Source organism: Eulemur rufifrons, chromosome 2, assembly GCF_041146395.1.
Source record: "Eulemur rufifrons isolate Redbay chromosome 2, OSU_ERuf_1, whole genome shotgun sequence".
NCBI classification, from domain to species: Eukaryota; Metazoa; Chordata; class Mammalia; order Primates; family Lemuridae; genus Eulemur; species Eulemur rufifrons.
In genome coordinates, this window is record NC_090984.1 from 96,652,760 (window position 1) to 96,665,689 (window position 12,930).

The following is a 12,930-nucleotide window of genomic DNA, read 5'->3' on the forward strand; positions in this document are numbered from 1 at the left end:
ACAGGCATGCACCACCATGCCCGGCTAATTTTTTCTATATATATTTTTAGCTGTCCATATAATTTCTTTCTATTTTTAGTAGAGATGGGGTCTCGCTCTTGCTCAGGCTGGTCTCGAACTCCTGAGCTCAAACGATCCGCCCACCTCGGCCTCCCAGAGAGCTAGGATTACAGGCGTGAGCCACCACGCCCGGCCTTGACTAAATTTCTGATAAAGAGATCTTTATGTAATCGAATGGTTTATCCAGCCCTTCCATGAAGTAAACACGGATGGTAGGCATTGCAGTATTTCTAATCATCATCTTCCAGAATAGGAACATGTCCAGAGTGGAAGCGTTCTAGAGCCTAAGTTTTTGCCTTTGGCCCAGAGTTCCCAAAAGCCACACAGAACCAACCAAGATCTCAAAGTGACTTAAGAAGCAGTGCCATAATGGATTTGTTTTAGGACACTTCTGACCTTCCCACAGAATTAGGGACTCAACATTTAGTCAGATGAGTTCATCAGATGGCCTGGCTTATTTAAAACCTGCCTCTACCCCAAGCTTGGTGAAATAGAAGTTTCACAAGCGATGATTTAATCTTCATCTTATGTCGCATCAGCCCTGACCTCACAGTGTATAAAACTGGGAAGGGAGAGTTCAAGGAACAGTGGTTGACAGGAAGAAGGAAACAGTAAGTGGAAGGAGGGAGCTTGAGATAGCAGTTGCCACAGCAACAGTAGCAGCACAGAAGGAGTGGGTGGGAAAGTATGCAGGTAAATAGGCAGTCCTTGATGGCAGGGAGAAGAAAGTGGGGTGGGCGCACTGAGTGCTACATGACAAGGCCACAAAGTTAGAGGAATGTTAAAGAGGAAAGAAGAAAAGTCTGGAAAAAATCCTAAGCAGAAGAAGGGCTGAAAACAAAAATCACGATTTAGTACTTTCTAAAAAGAACTCTTATGCAAACAGTTGAAAACAAGAGAAGAGAAGAAGGTCAAGGAAAAAGCTCTTTCTTCAAATTGCGGACTGATGAGACATGATTACAGGAAGACGGCTTGTTTCATACAGGAGCCACTTGCTGAGAATGCATCCAAAAACCAAAGTCACCTTAAATGGCAATAATATGAACGTCTTAGAACAAGGGCTTTCAAACTTTTTTATAGTAACTCTTCGTAACCCTTCAGTGGCTCCCTATTTCAACTAGAGTAAAACCCAAATTCCTTACAATGCCAACAAAGCCCTAAATAAGCCCTTCATCCTTTATGTCTCTGACCCCACCTCCTAGCACTCCCTTCTTCCCTTACTCTATCTAATTCAACCACATAGTGCCTCTTTATTGTTCCTAGAAATGCCAGGCATGCTTCCCCTGCATGACAGTCAAACAAAAATTTTCAAAGGACTCTGAATGTTTTAGTGTCCCTCACCATCCTTCTCAATGAGGGCAAATAATATTCCTCCTTTGATATGTTTCTAGATACTAAACAGGCCTTCCTTGGTTAGCGCTAGACAGTCACCAGGCTAGGTCTGAAACTACATTCAGTTTGATTTCCTTCTGCAGATCTGCCATCCCACTTCCAAAGGATCCATAAATAAATGGCCAAGTTATGTTATCAGAACAGAAAACAGATTCAAAACACGAAGTATTTTGTGCAGAATCCAGAAACATTAGTGATGTTCCTGGAAAGTCTCCTATATATGGGTAAATTTATGAATAAATGACACCAACATTATTACTCAGAGTGTACTAAGGCTGTATCTAAAATATGTGACTCACAACAGATAAAAGGTCAAACCTGTGATCACAAAATAAAAAGTTTATACTATCAAGAATTCACTGAAGGAGTTATATCAAGATAGATATCCTTGAAGAAGCAACAAGTTCTTCATTAAATTAATTTCCAAAATGTTTTCATGTGGCCAGGCATGGTGGCTCATGCCTGTAATCCTAGTACTCTGGCAGGCCAAGGCAGGAAAATCATTTGAGCTCAGGAGTTTGAGACTAGCCTGAGCAAGAGTGAGACTCCAAAAAATAGAAAAATTAGCCCAGGTGTGGTTGCACCCCTATAGTCCCAGCTACTCAGGAGGCTGAGGCAGGAGGATCACTTGAGTCCAAGAGTCTGAGGTTGCAGTAAGCTATGATGATGCCACTGCACTCTAGCCAGGACAACAGAGTGAGACTCTGTCTCTAAAAAAAAAGTTTTCATGTACATCAAATCATCTACTCCTTACACTAATCCTATAAAATAGTCAGTGGGGGTGGACATCAACCTTATTTCACACTGGAGGAGACCAATTCTATGATTATATGACTTGACCTTTACCACATAACAAAGCAGCAGAAATAGGATAAGCAAGTTTTTTTCCTGCTTCTTAATTCAACATGGTTCACAGAATACACTGTGGAAGTGAATCATTCCACCTAGCAGATAACAGCATCAGACTGCAATGCACCAAGGCCAGAAGGATTTGTCTAAGTCATTCACTTTCCACCTTTCCCTGTAATTCAGCAACTCATTTTTTCAAGCATACATTCATTTAAACATTTATTGAATACCTGACTATCTCAGGTACTGTGCCAGGCACATGGATTCAAAGATGAAATGAGATGAATAAGATGCTTTCAACAACTAACAGGAACAGGAAATCCAACAGTTTCCTTCTATAACATAAACAGTGTTGTATTAAGGGGAAGATGTGCCATGAGAGGACCCAGGAAGAATAACTGCCTTCTACCAGGGAGACAAGACTGGAAGCAGTCACAAAAGACTTCCTGGAAGAAAAACCTAAGTTTACTCTTAACAGAGAGGGTCAAAGAGTTAAGTTCTTAACTGGCAAAAGAAACAAGATAAATTTAGATATGTTAATACAGTCATGTGTCACTTAACGACAGGGACACATTCTAAGATATGCATTCTTAGACAACCTCATCATTGTGCAAACATCATAGAGAGTACTTACATAAACTGAAATGGTACAGCCTACTGCACACCTAGGCTCTATGGTATAACCTAGGCTACAAACCCCTAGACCATGTTACTATCTCTTATTGTACTCAATACTATAGGCAACCGTAACACAATGGTTAGCATTTGTATCTAAACATATCTAAATAAAGAAAAGGTACAGTAAAAATATTGTATAAAAGTTTTTTTAAAAAATGGTACACCTATATAGGGCAGTCACATGAATGGAGCCTGCAGCACTGGAAATTGCTCTGGGTGAGTCAGTGAGTGAGTGGTAAGTGAATGTGAAGGCCTAGAACATTACCGTATCCTACCGTAGACTCTATAAACACTGTATACTTAGGCTACACTAACTTTATTTTTAAATATTTTTCTTATTGAAGAGGGATACAAACAAATGAAAAGACATCCCATACTCATGGATCAAAAGAATTAATATTGCTACAACGAACATACTATACAAAGCAATCTCTATCAAATTACCTATGACATTCTTCACAGAAATAGAAAAAAAAAAATCCTAAGATTTGTATGGGATCACAAAAGACCCAGAATGACCAAAGCAATCCTGAGCAAAAAGATCAAAGCTGAAGGCATCATACTACCTACAAGACTTCAAAATATACAACAAAGTTGTGAAACAGCATGGTACTGGCATAAAAACAGACACACAGACCAGTGGAACAGAATAGAGAACCCAGAAACTAATCCACGTATCTACAGCTAACTGATTTTTAACAAAGGTGCCAAGAACACTCATCAGGGAATGGACAGTCTCTTCAATAAATGGTGCTGGGGATATTCATATGTAGAAGAATGAAACTAGATCCCCACCTCTCACCCTATACAAAAACCCATTCAAAATGGATCAAAGACCTATATGTAAGACCCAAATTAAGTTTTATAATTTGGAAACTGGAAAAAAACCATGGGGGAAATGCTTCAGGACATTGATCTAGGAAAAAATTTTATGGATAAGACCTCAAAAGTATAGGCAACAAAAGCAAAATTGAACAAATGGGATTATATCAAACTAAAAAGCTTTTGCATGCCAAGGAAACAATCAACAGAATGAAAAGACAACCTACAGAATGGGAGAAAATATTTACGAACTATTTATCCAAAGGGAGATTAATATCCAGAATATTCAAGGAACTCAAACGTTTCAACAGAAAAAAAATCTGATTTAAAAATGGGCAAATGATCTCAACAGACATGTCTTCTTAAAAGAAGACATATATATGGTCAATAAATATATGAAAAAATGCTCAACATCACTAATTATCAGAAAAATGCAAATCAAAACCACAATGAAGTATCATCTCACCCCAATTAGAACAGCTATTATCAAAAAAAACAAAAAATAACAAATGCTAGTGAGGATGTGGAGAAAAGGGAACTCTTACACATTGCTGGTGGGAATGTAAACTAGTATGGCCACTCTGAATAACAGTGTGGCAGTCCCTCAAAAACCATAAATAGAACTACCATATGATCCAACAATTCCACTACTGAGTGCTTATTCAAAGGAAAGAAAATCAGTATATCAAAGAAACATCTGCACTCCCCTATTTACTGCAGCATTATTCATAACAGCCAAGATATGGAATCAACGTAGATGTCCAACAACAAAAGAATGGATAAGGCACATGTGAAATATATACACAATGGAGTACTATTCAGCCATAAAAAAGAATGAAATCCTGTCATTTGCAACAACATAGATAGAACTGGAGGACATTATGCTAATCGAAATAAGTCAGGAACAGAGAGTTAAACACCACATACTCTCTCATACGTGGACGCTAAAAAACGTCGATCTCACAGAAGTAAAAAGTAGAAGAGAGAAAACTAGAGGCTGGGAAGGGTAGGAGGAAGGGAGGGATAGGGACAGATTTGTTAAAGGATACAAAATTAAAGCTAGGTAGAAAGAATAAGTTCTAGTGTTCCATACCACTGTGGGATGACTATAGTTAACAACAATAATATATCACATAGTTTCAACTAACTAAAGGTGTCTATTGAATGTTCCCAACACAAAGAAATGATAAATGTTTGAGATGATGGATATGCTAATTATCCTGATCTGATACATTATATTTCAAAACATCACTATGTACCCCACAAACATGTACAATTATGTGTCAATTAAAAATTAAAGTAAAAGTATAAAAGTATATAAAACTATTTTTCTTTCTGTAATAATAAAATACCTTAGTTTACTATAACGTTTTTACTTTACAAACTTTTTCTTATTTTTTTGAGACAGAGTCTCGCTCTGTTGCCCAGGCTAGAGTGCCATGGCATCATCATAGCTCATAGTAAACCTAAACTCCTGGGTTCAAGCAATCCTCTCCTGCCTCAGCCCCTCAAGTTGTTGGGATTACAGGTACGTGCCACCACACCCAGCTAATTTTTTCTGTTTTTAGTAGAGACAGGGTCTTGCTCCTGTGAGATTACAAGCATGAGCCACTGAGCCTAGCCTATAAACTTTTAGACTCTTGTAATGGCACTTAATAACACAAACACACTGTACAGCTGTACAAAAATATTTGTTTATATCCTTATTCTATTTTTCTATTAATTTTTTTTTTTTTTTTTTACATTTTAAACATTTTTGTTAGAAGTGAAGACATAGACACACACATTAGCTAAGACCCACACAAGGCCAGGATCATCAATATCACTGTCTTCTACCTCCACATCTTGTCCCACTGGAAGGTCTTCAGGAGCAATAACGCACATAGAGCTGTCATCTCCTATGATCATAATGTCTCCTTCTGTAATACCTCCTAAAAGACCTATCTGACACTGTTTTAGAGTTAATTTTTTTTATAAGTAGGAATACACTCTAAAATAGTGAGAAAAAGAGATTTTTTTTTTTTTTGTTAAATTCTCCATCATCCTTATAGTACAGAAGCTTTCTGGATGACATTTTACTGACCACGTAATAAATGCCTCTTATGTGCCAGACATTGTACACGGTGCTAAGAAACAAAAACTAGTGCCTTTAGATTAGCATAGAGTTGCCAGATAGAATGTAGGACTCCCTATTAAATTTAAATTTCAGATAAACAAATAATTTATTGTATAAGTATGTCCCAAATATTTTACAGGATATATTCTTATTTGCCAAAACTGGCAACCCTAGACTAGGGGAACTGAGGATTTTATTCCTGCACTACAGAACCAATACTTGAACATCTGGACACTATGAGCTGAGCTCTGGCCCTGCCTATCTTGTACTGGTGCCTTCTCCTCATCCTTCTTCTATGCTGGCCTATTTTTCCTAAAGTTTATCTCTTCCTCTTTTTTGGAATGACACCTTTCTTTGATGAAATGTATTTTCAAATAATTTCTAAAAGTAATGATGTGTGTAAGGTAAAACATTCTGAGTTCTTACATGGTTGACAGTACTTTATTTTGCCGTCATGTTTGACTGATCCTTAATCTGAGTATAGAATTCTGGATTAAATATTATTTTCCCTCAGAACTTCGAAAACATTGCTCCATTGTCTTCTAGCATCCAGTATTGCTAATTAGAAATCAAAGGTCAGGCTGATTCTCATTCTTTTGTAGATGGTCTGTTTTGCTTTTGATTTTGTTTTCTGAAAGCATTTATGAACTTCCCTTCATTCTTGAGTATATTAGTTTGCTAGGGCTGCCATAACAAAATATTATAGGCCAGGTGGTTTAAACAATAGAAATTTATTTTCTTACAATTCTGGATGCCAGACATACAAAATAAGGGTGTCAGCAGATTTACAATTTCTTCTGAGGCCTCTTTCCTTGGCTTAGAGATGGCTACTTTCTCACTGTGTTCTCACATGGTTATTGCTCTGTCTGTCTGTGTCCTGATTTTCTCTTCTTTTAAGAACACCAGGCCGGGTGCGGTGGCTCACGCCTGTAATCCTAGCACTCTGGGAGGCCAAGGCGGGAGGATCGCTCGAGGTCAGGAGTTCAAGACCAGCCTAAGCAAGAGCAAGACCCCGTCTCTACTAAAAATAGAAAGAAATTATCTGGCCAACTAAAATATATATATAGAAAAAATTAGCCGGGCATGGTGGCGCATGCCTGTAGTCCCAGCTACTTGGGAGGCTGAGGCAGTAGGATCGCTTGAGCCCAGGAGTTTGAGGTTGCTGTGAGCTAGGCTGACGCCACGGCACTCTAGCCTGGGCAACAGAGTGAGACTATGTCTCAAAAAAAAAAAAAAAAAAAAAAAAAAAACAACACCAGTTGGATTGGATTATGGCCCACCCTACTGACCCTGTTTTAACTTAATTACCTCTTTTTAAAAAATAATTTTTATTTCGAAATATTAAGGGGCACAGTGTTCTTGTTACATGGATGAATTGTATAATGCTGAAGTCAGGGCCTTTAGTGTGCCTGTCAACAAAATAGTGCATATTGTACCTGATAGATAAGTTTTTATCTCTCATTCCCCTCCCACCCTCCCCCAACAAAGTTGTTAATTTTCATTATCAAGTATTATATACTATACATAATTGTATATGCTAGACTTTTACACAACTGGCAGTACAGTAGGTTTGTTTATACCAGCATCACTACAAATCTGTCAGTAATACATTATGCTACACCATTATGACAGCTATAGCATCACTAGGTGATAGGAATTTTTCAGCTCCAATGATGCAATCCACCATTGACTGAAACAACATTATGCAGCATATGAATAAATACATGAATAAATTCCCAACACATACCAATGAGCAAAAAGTCAAGTTGTAGGATGATTATATGGTAGAATATAATTTGTGTGAGAAACATACATGCATATAGAAGCAGCACTACACATTTTCTATAGATATATGTACAACCAAATAAAAACCAAGAAAAACTTCTGGAAGCATATAATAAACTCACAATATTCACTACCCTCAGGGGAAAAGGCAAAGGAGCAGGACTAGAAGAGGTAGTCAGAGGGAACTTCTAGCCTTATTGACAGTTTTAAAAGGAGAATGTATTATGTATTATGAATTACTTGAATTATGAATGTATTATGAATTACTTGTATTTTTTAACTTTTTACTTTGAAATAATTATCAAATAGATTCAGAGGAATATGCAAGAAATGCACAAGAAGGTCCTATGCACCCTTCACCCAGCCTCTCCCAATCTTATCATCTTGCATAACTATATCACAATATCAAAACCAGGAAAATCACATGGGTACAATCCAGAGAACTTATTTATAATCAGTTATGCATACACTCATTTGTGTGTATGTATATAGCTCTATGTGATGGTATCACGTGTGTAGCTTCATGTAACCACCGCCACAATTAAGATATTCATCTGTACCATCATCTTAAGACTGACTCCCCTCATCCTGAATTCCTGGCAACCACTAATCTGTTCATCTCTGTAATTGTATTATTTCATGAATACTACGTAAAATGGAATCACATAGCACGTATTCATTTGAGATTAGTTTTTTTCACTCACCAAAATATCCTCAAAGTTTATCCAAGTTGTTACATGTTTCAATAGTTCATTCCTTTTTACCACTGAGTAATATTCTATGATATGAAATGTACCACAACCACCCACTGAAGGACATATGGGTAGTTTCCAGCTTTTGTCTACCATGAATAAAGCTACTATGAATATTCACAGACAAGTTTCTGTGTGAAAATAAATTTTCATCTATCTTGGATAAATGCCCAAGAGCGCAATTGCTGGGTTATATGGTAAGTTCATCTTTAATTTATAAAGGAAATACCAAACTATTTTCTAAAGTGGCTATACCATTATAGGTTACCACCAGCAATATAAGAGTGATCAAGTTTCTCCACTTCTTTACCAGCATTACTTATGTTTTAAAAAGCTAAACTAAGAAGTCTGTCAAAGTACTTTAAAACAAAAGGAGAGATAACTAGGCATTTTTAGCTTCCTTATGGATGTACAAACACCATTTATGAAATATTTTTGCACCAATTAAAAAAAAAAATCAAAGCACAATTTGTTTAAGCCCCTCGATCTAATATCAATTTATGGGAAAAATTGGAGTTAGAGGACATGCTAAGTATAAGAATGCAATCAGTGTGAGCTAGAAAATAAGAAATTCCTAAGACAAATAATCCAGTTTCTTCAACAAATAAATTACGAAAAAAAAGTAAGAGGCAAGAGTACCTATAGACTAAAGGAGACTTATCACCTAGTTAGAACAATTAGGCAAGAGAAAGAAATAAAGGGCATACACGTTGGAAAGGAGGAGGTCAAAATATCTAAATTTGGTGAGGATATGAACTTATACCCAGAAAACCCTAAGGACTCCTCCCCAAAGGATTCCTAGATTTGATAAATAAATTCAACAAAGTCTCAGGTTATAAAGTCAAGGTACAAAAATCAATAGCATTTCTATCCACCAACAACCACCAAGCTGAGAACCAAATCAAGAACTCAATCCCATTCACAATATCTGCAAAAAATAGATAAGTAAATACTTTGGAATAAATTTAGGAGGAGGAAGGAGCCTGAGCTGAGGAAGAGACACCCGCACTGCCAACTTGGCCGCTTATGGCTGCAGTGGCACCTGTGGCCAGGGCTCTCCCATTCACATGCTGCCAGAAAGATGGTTTCACTCTCTTACCCTCTGCAAAATCCTCCTTAGCATGGTTTAAACACCACCAGGTGCTGCCTTAGTGACTCTCTGGACCCTACGCAGGGCCATGTACTACTCAGGGGTGGACCAGCGTGAGGGACTGGGTGGGAATGGATGGGAGAAGAAAAAAAATATTTAACCGAGGATGTGAAAGATCTCTACAAGGAGAGCTACAAGTCACTGATGAAAGAAATCACAGATGACAAAAACAAATGAAAAAACATCCCATGCTCATGGATTGAAAGAATCAATATTATTAAAATGACCATACTGCCCAAAGCAATCTACAGATTCAATGTAATTCCTATCAAAATACCAATATCATCTTTCATAGAATTAGAGAAAACAATTCTAAAATTCATATGGAACCAAAACAGAGCCCAAATAGCCAAAGCAATCCTAAGCAAAACGAACAAAACTGAAGGCATCATATTACTTGACTTCAAATTATACTACAAGGCTACAGTAATCAAAACAGCATGGTTCTGGCACAAAAGTGACACACAAATCAATGAAACAGAATATAGAACCCAGAAATAAAACCATATACCTACAACCAACTGATCTTTGACAAAGCAGACAAAAACATATACTGGGGAAAGGACATTCTATTCAATAAATGGTGCTGAGAAAATTGGACAGCCGTATGCAAAAGAATGAAACTGGATCCCTATCTCTCACCATATACAAAGATTAATTCAAGATGGATTAAAGACTTAAATATAAGACCTGAAACAATAAAAATTCTCAAAGAAAACCTTGGAAAAACTCTTCTGGACAGTGGCCTACATAAAGAATTTACAGCTAAGACCACAAAAGCAAATCAACAAAAACAAAAATAGACAAATGGGACTTAATTAAACTAAAAAGCTTCTGCACAGCAAAAGAAATAATTAAAATAGTAAACAGTCTAACATACAGAATGGGAGAAAATATTTGCAAACAACATGTTCAACAAAGGACTAATATCCAAAATCTACAAGGAAATCAACTAAGCAAGAAAAAAACAACCAACCCCATTAAAAAGTAGGCAAATGACATGAGCATTTTTCAAAAGAAGATACACAAATGGCCAAGAAACATATGAAAAAATGTTCAATGCCACTAATCATTAGAGAAATGCAAATTTAAACCACAATGAGCTATCATCTTACTTCAATTGGAATAGACATGATTAAAAAGTCAAAAAACAATAGATGCTGGTGCCAATGAAGTGAAAATGAAACATTTATACATCGTTGGTGGGAATGTAAATTAGTACAACCCCTATGAAGATCAGTATGGAGATTTCTCAAAGAACTAAAAGCAGATCTACCATCCAATCCTGCAATCCTGCTACTAGGTATCTACCCAGAGGAAAAGAAACCACTATATCAAAAAGACACTTGTACTCCTATGTTTATCACAGCACAATTCACAACTGCAAAGATATGGCATCCACCTAAGGGCCCATCAACCAGTAAGTGGGAAAGAAAATGTGGTACATATATACCATGGAGTATATATATACACTCAGCATATACTCAGCAATAAGAAGAAATGAAACAATGTCTTTTGCAGCATCTTGGATAGAACTGGAGGCCATTATCCTAAGTGAAGTATCCTAAGTGAAGTGAACAGAAAAAAGCCACATGTTCTCACTTACAAGTGGGAGCTAAACTATAGCTACATTAGCACAGACAGAGTGTTATAATGGACGCTGGAGACTCAAACAGGCGAAGGGTGAGCAGGATGAAAAATTACCTGTGGGGTATAACACACACTATTCAGGTGATGGGTACACTAAAAGCCTAGACTTTACCATACATAATATATACATGTAACAGAATTCAACTTGTAGCTCCTAAATATATTAAATTTTTTAAAGGAAAAAAAATAACAGAAAGCTGAGACTGAAAAAAAAAATTAAGATAAATTTTATGTATATTTTCCAAAAAAAAAAAAAGAAGAAGAAGAAGAAGAAGCAGCAGCAGCAGCCATATCAACCAATTGCTTTGTATAAACCTTATTTGAATCCTGATTCATAAAAACCAATTATAACAACTAAATATGAGATGATATTAAGGAATTAATTTTTAGGTGGGATAACATTACAGTTATGTTTTTTAAAAGGATTATCTTTTTTATGGAAAGCAATTTGGCAGTTCTTTAAAAAGTTATATATAGGAGTATCATATGACCCAGCAATTCCATTTCTACATGTATATACCCAAAAGAAATGAAAACAGGTACCCAAACAAATACTTGTTCACAAATGGTAATGGCAGCATTATTCACAATAGTCAAAAGCTGGAACAACCAAAATAACCAGGTAAACAAAATGTGTACATCCACACAATTAGACTAGTAGTCAGCCATAAAAGGAATGATGTACTGATACATGCTACAACATGGATGCATCTCAAAAACATGATGCTAAGTAAAAGAAGCCAGACAAAGGATCTCATATTATGAGAAATACCCACAATAGGTAAATTCTATTTTTACTATTCTACTTTATGTATTTGAAAATTCTTTTACAATAAAATTTTTAAAAAGGGGCTGGGCGTGGTGACTCATGCCTGTAATCCCAGCACTTTGGCAGACCAAGGCAGGAGGATCGCTTGAGGCCAGGAGTTTGAGACCAGCCTGAGCAACATAGTGAGATCCTGTCTCCACAAAAAATATTTAGAAAACTTAGCCAGGCGTGGTGGCATGCACCTGCAGTCCCAGCTACTTCAGAGGCTGAGACAGGAAGATCACTTGAGCCCAGGAGTTTGAGGTTGCAATGAGCTATGATGACACCACTGCACTCTGGCCAGGGCAACAAAATGGGACCCTGTCTCAAAACTAAACAAAACAACAACAAAAAAGAAAAAAGTCAACATTTGATTTTTAAAATCAGAAAGTTCATTTGATTTAGGGTTTTGATATCATCTCCTCCTAAATAAATGGACTTGGGAGTATTAAAGGAAAGATATGGAATGGTATACGCTTCCAGAACTCCCATCCATTCACCAGACATTCTCCAGATGCTCTGGTCTGACGCTAGGTCTCTTGCTATAAAAGGCACATTTGTGTTTGGTGAGAAGGAATGGACATAGGGAAGCTCTGGCCTAAAGCCCAAAGACCCTGGGTCTGAGAACTCCAGCAAATTCAACACAGATCTCTGAATAACCACAGCGTCCTTCTTGCAAGATAAACAAAGTTGCTAAACCACCTGGAATGTTTGTTTAAAAATGGCAGGTCCCACCCGAGACCAACAATTCAATCTCTGGGTATGGGCTCTAGGAAAGAGCACTTTAACAAGCTCCCCTGGTGATCCTGATGCTCCTTAAAATTTGAGAATCACTGGGTAAGGGTACCAGGGGTCTGGCATCCTCCAG

At 37.1% G+C, this 12,930-nt stretch overlaps 1 protein-coding gene across 6 annotated transcripts in view; it reads right to left on the bottom strand.

Annotated features, from left to right (window-relative positions):
* DCAF5 (DDB1 and CUL4 associated factor 5) overlaps positions 1–12,930 on the bottom strand; it is a 110,510-nt gene that overhangs the window by 45,425 nt on the left and 52,155 nt on the right. The window lies entirely within an intron of this gene.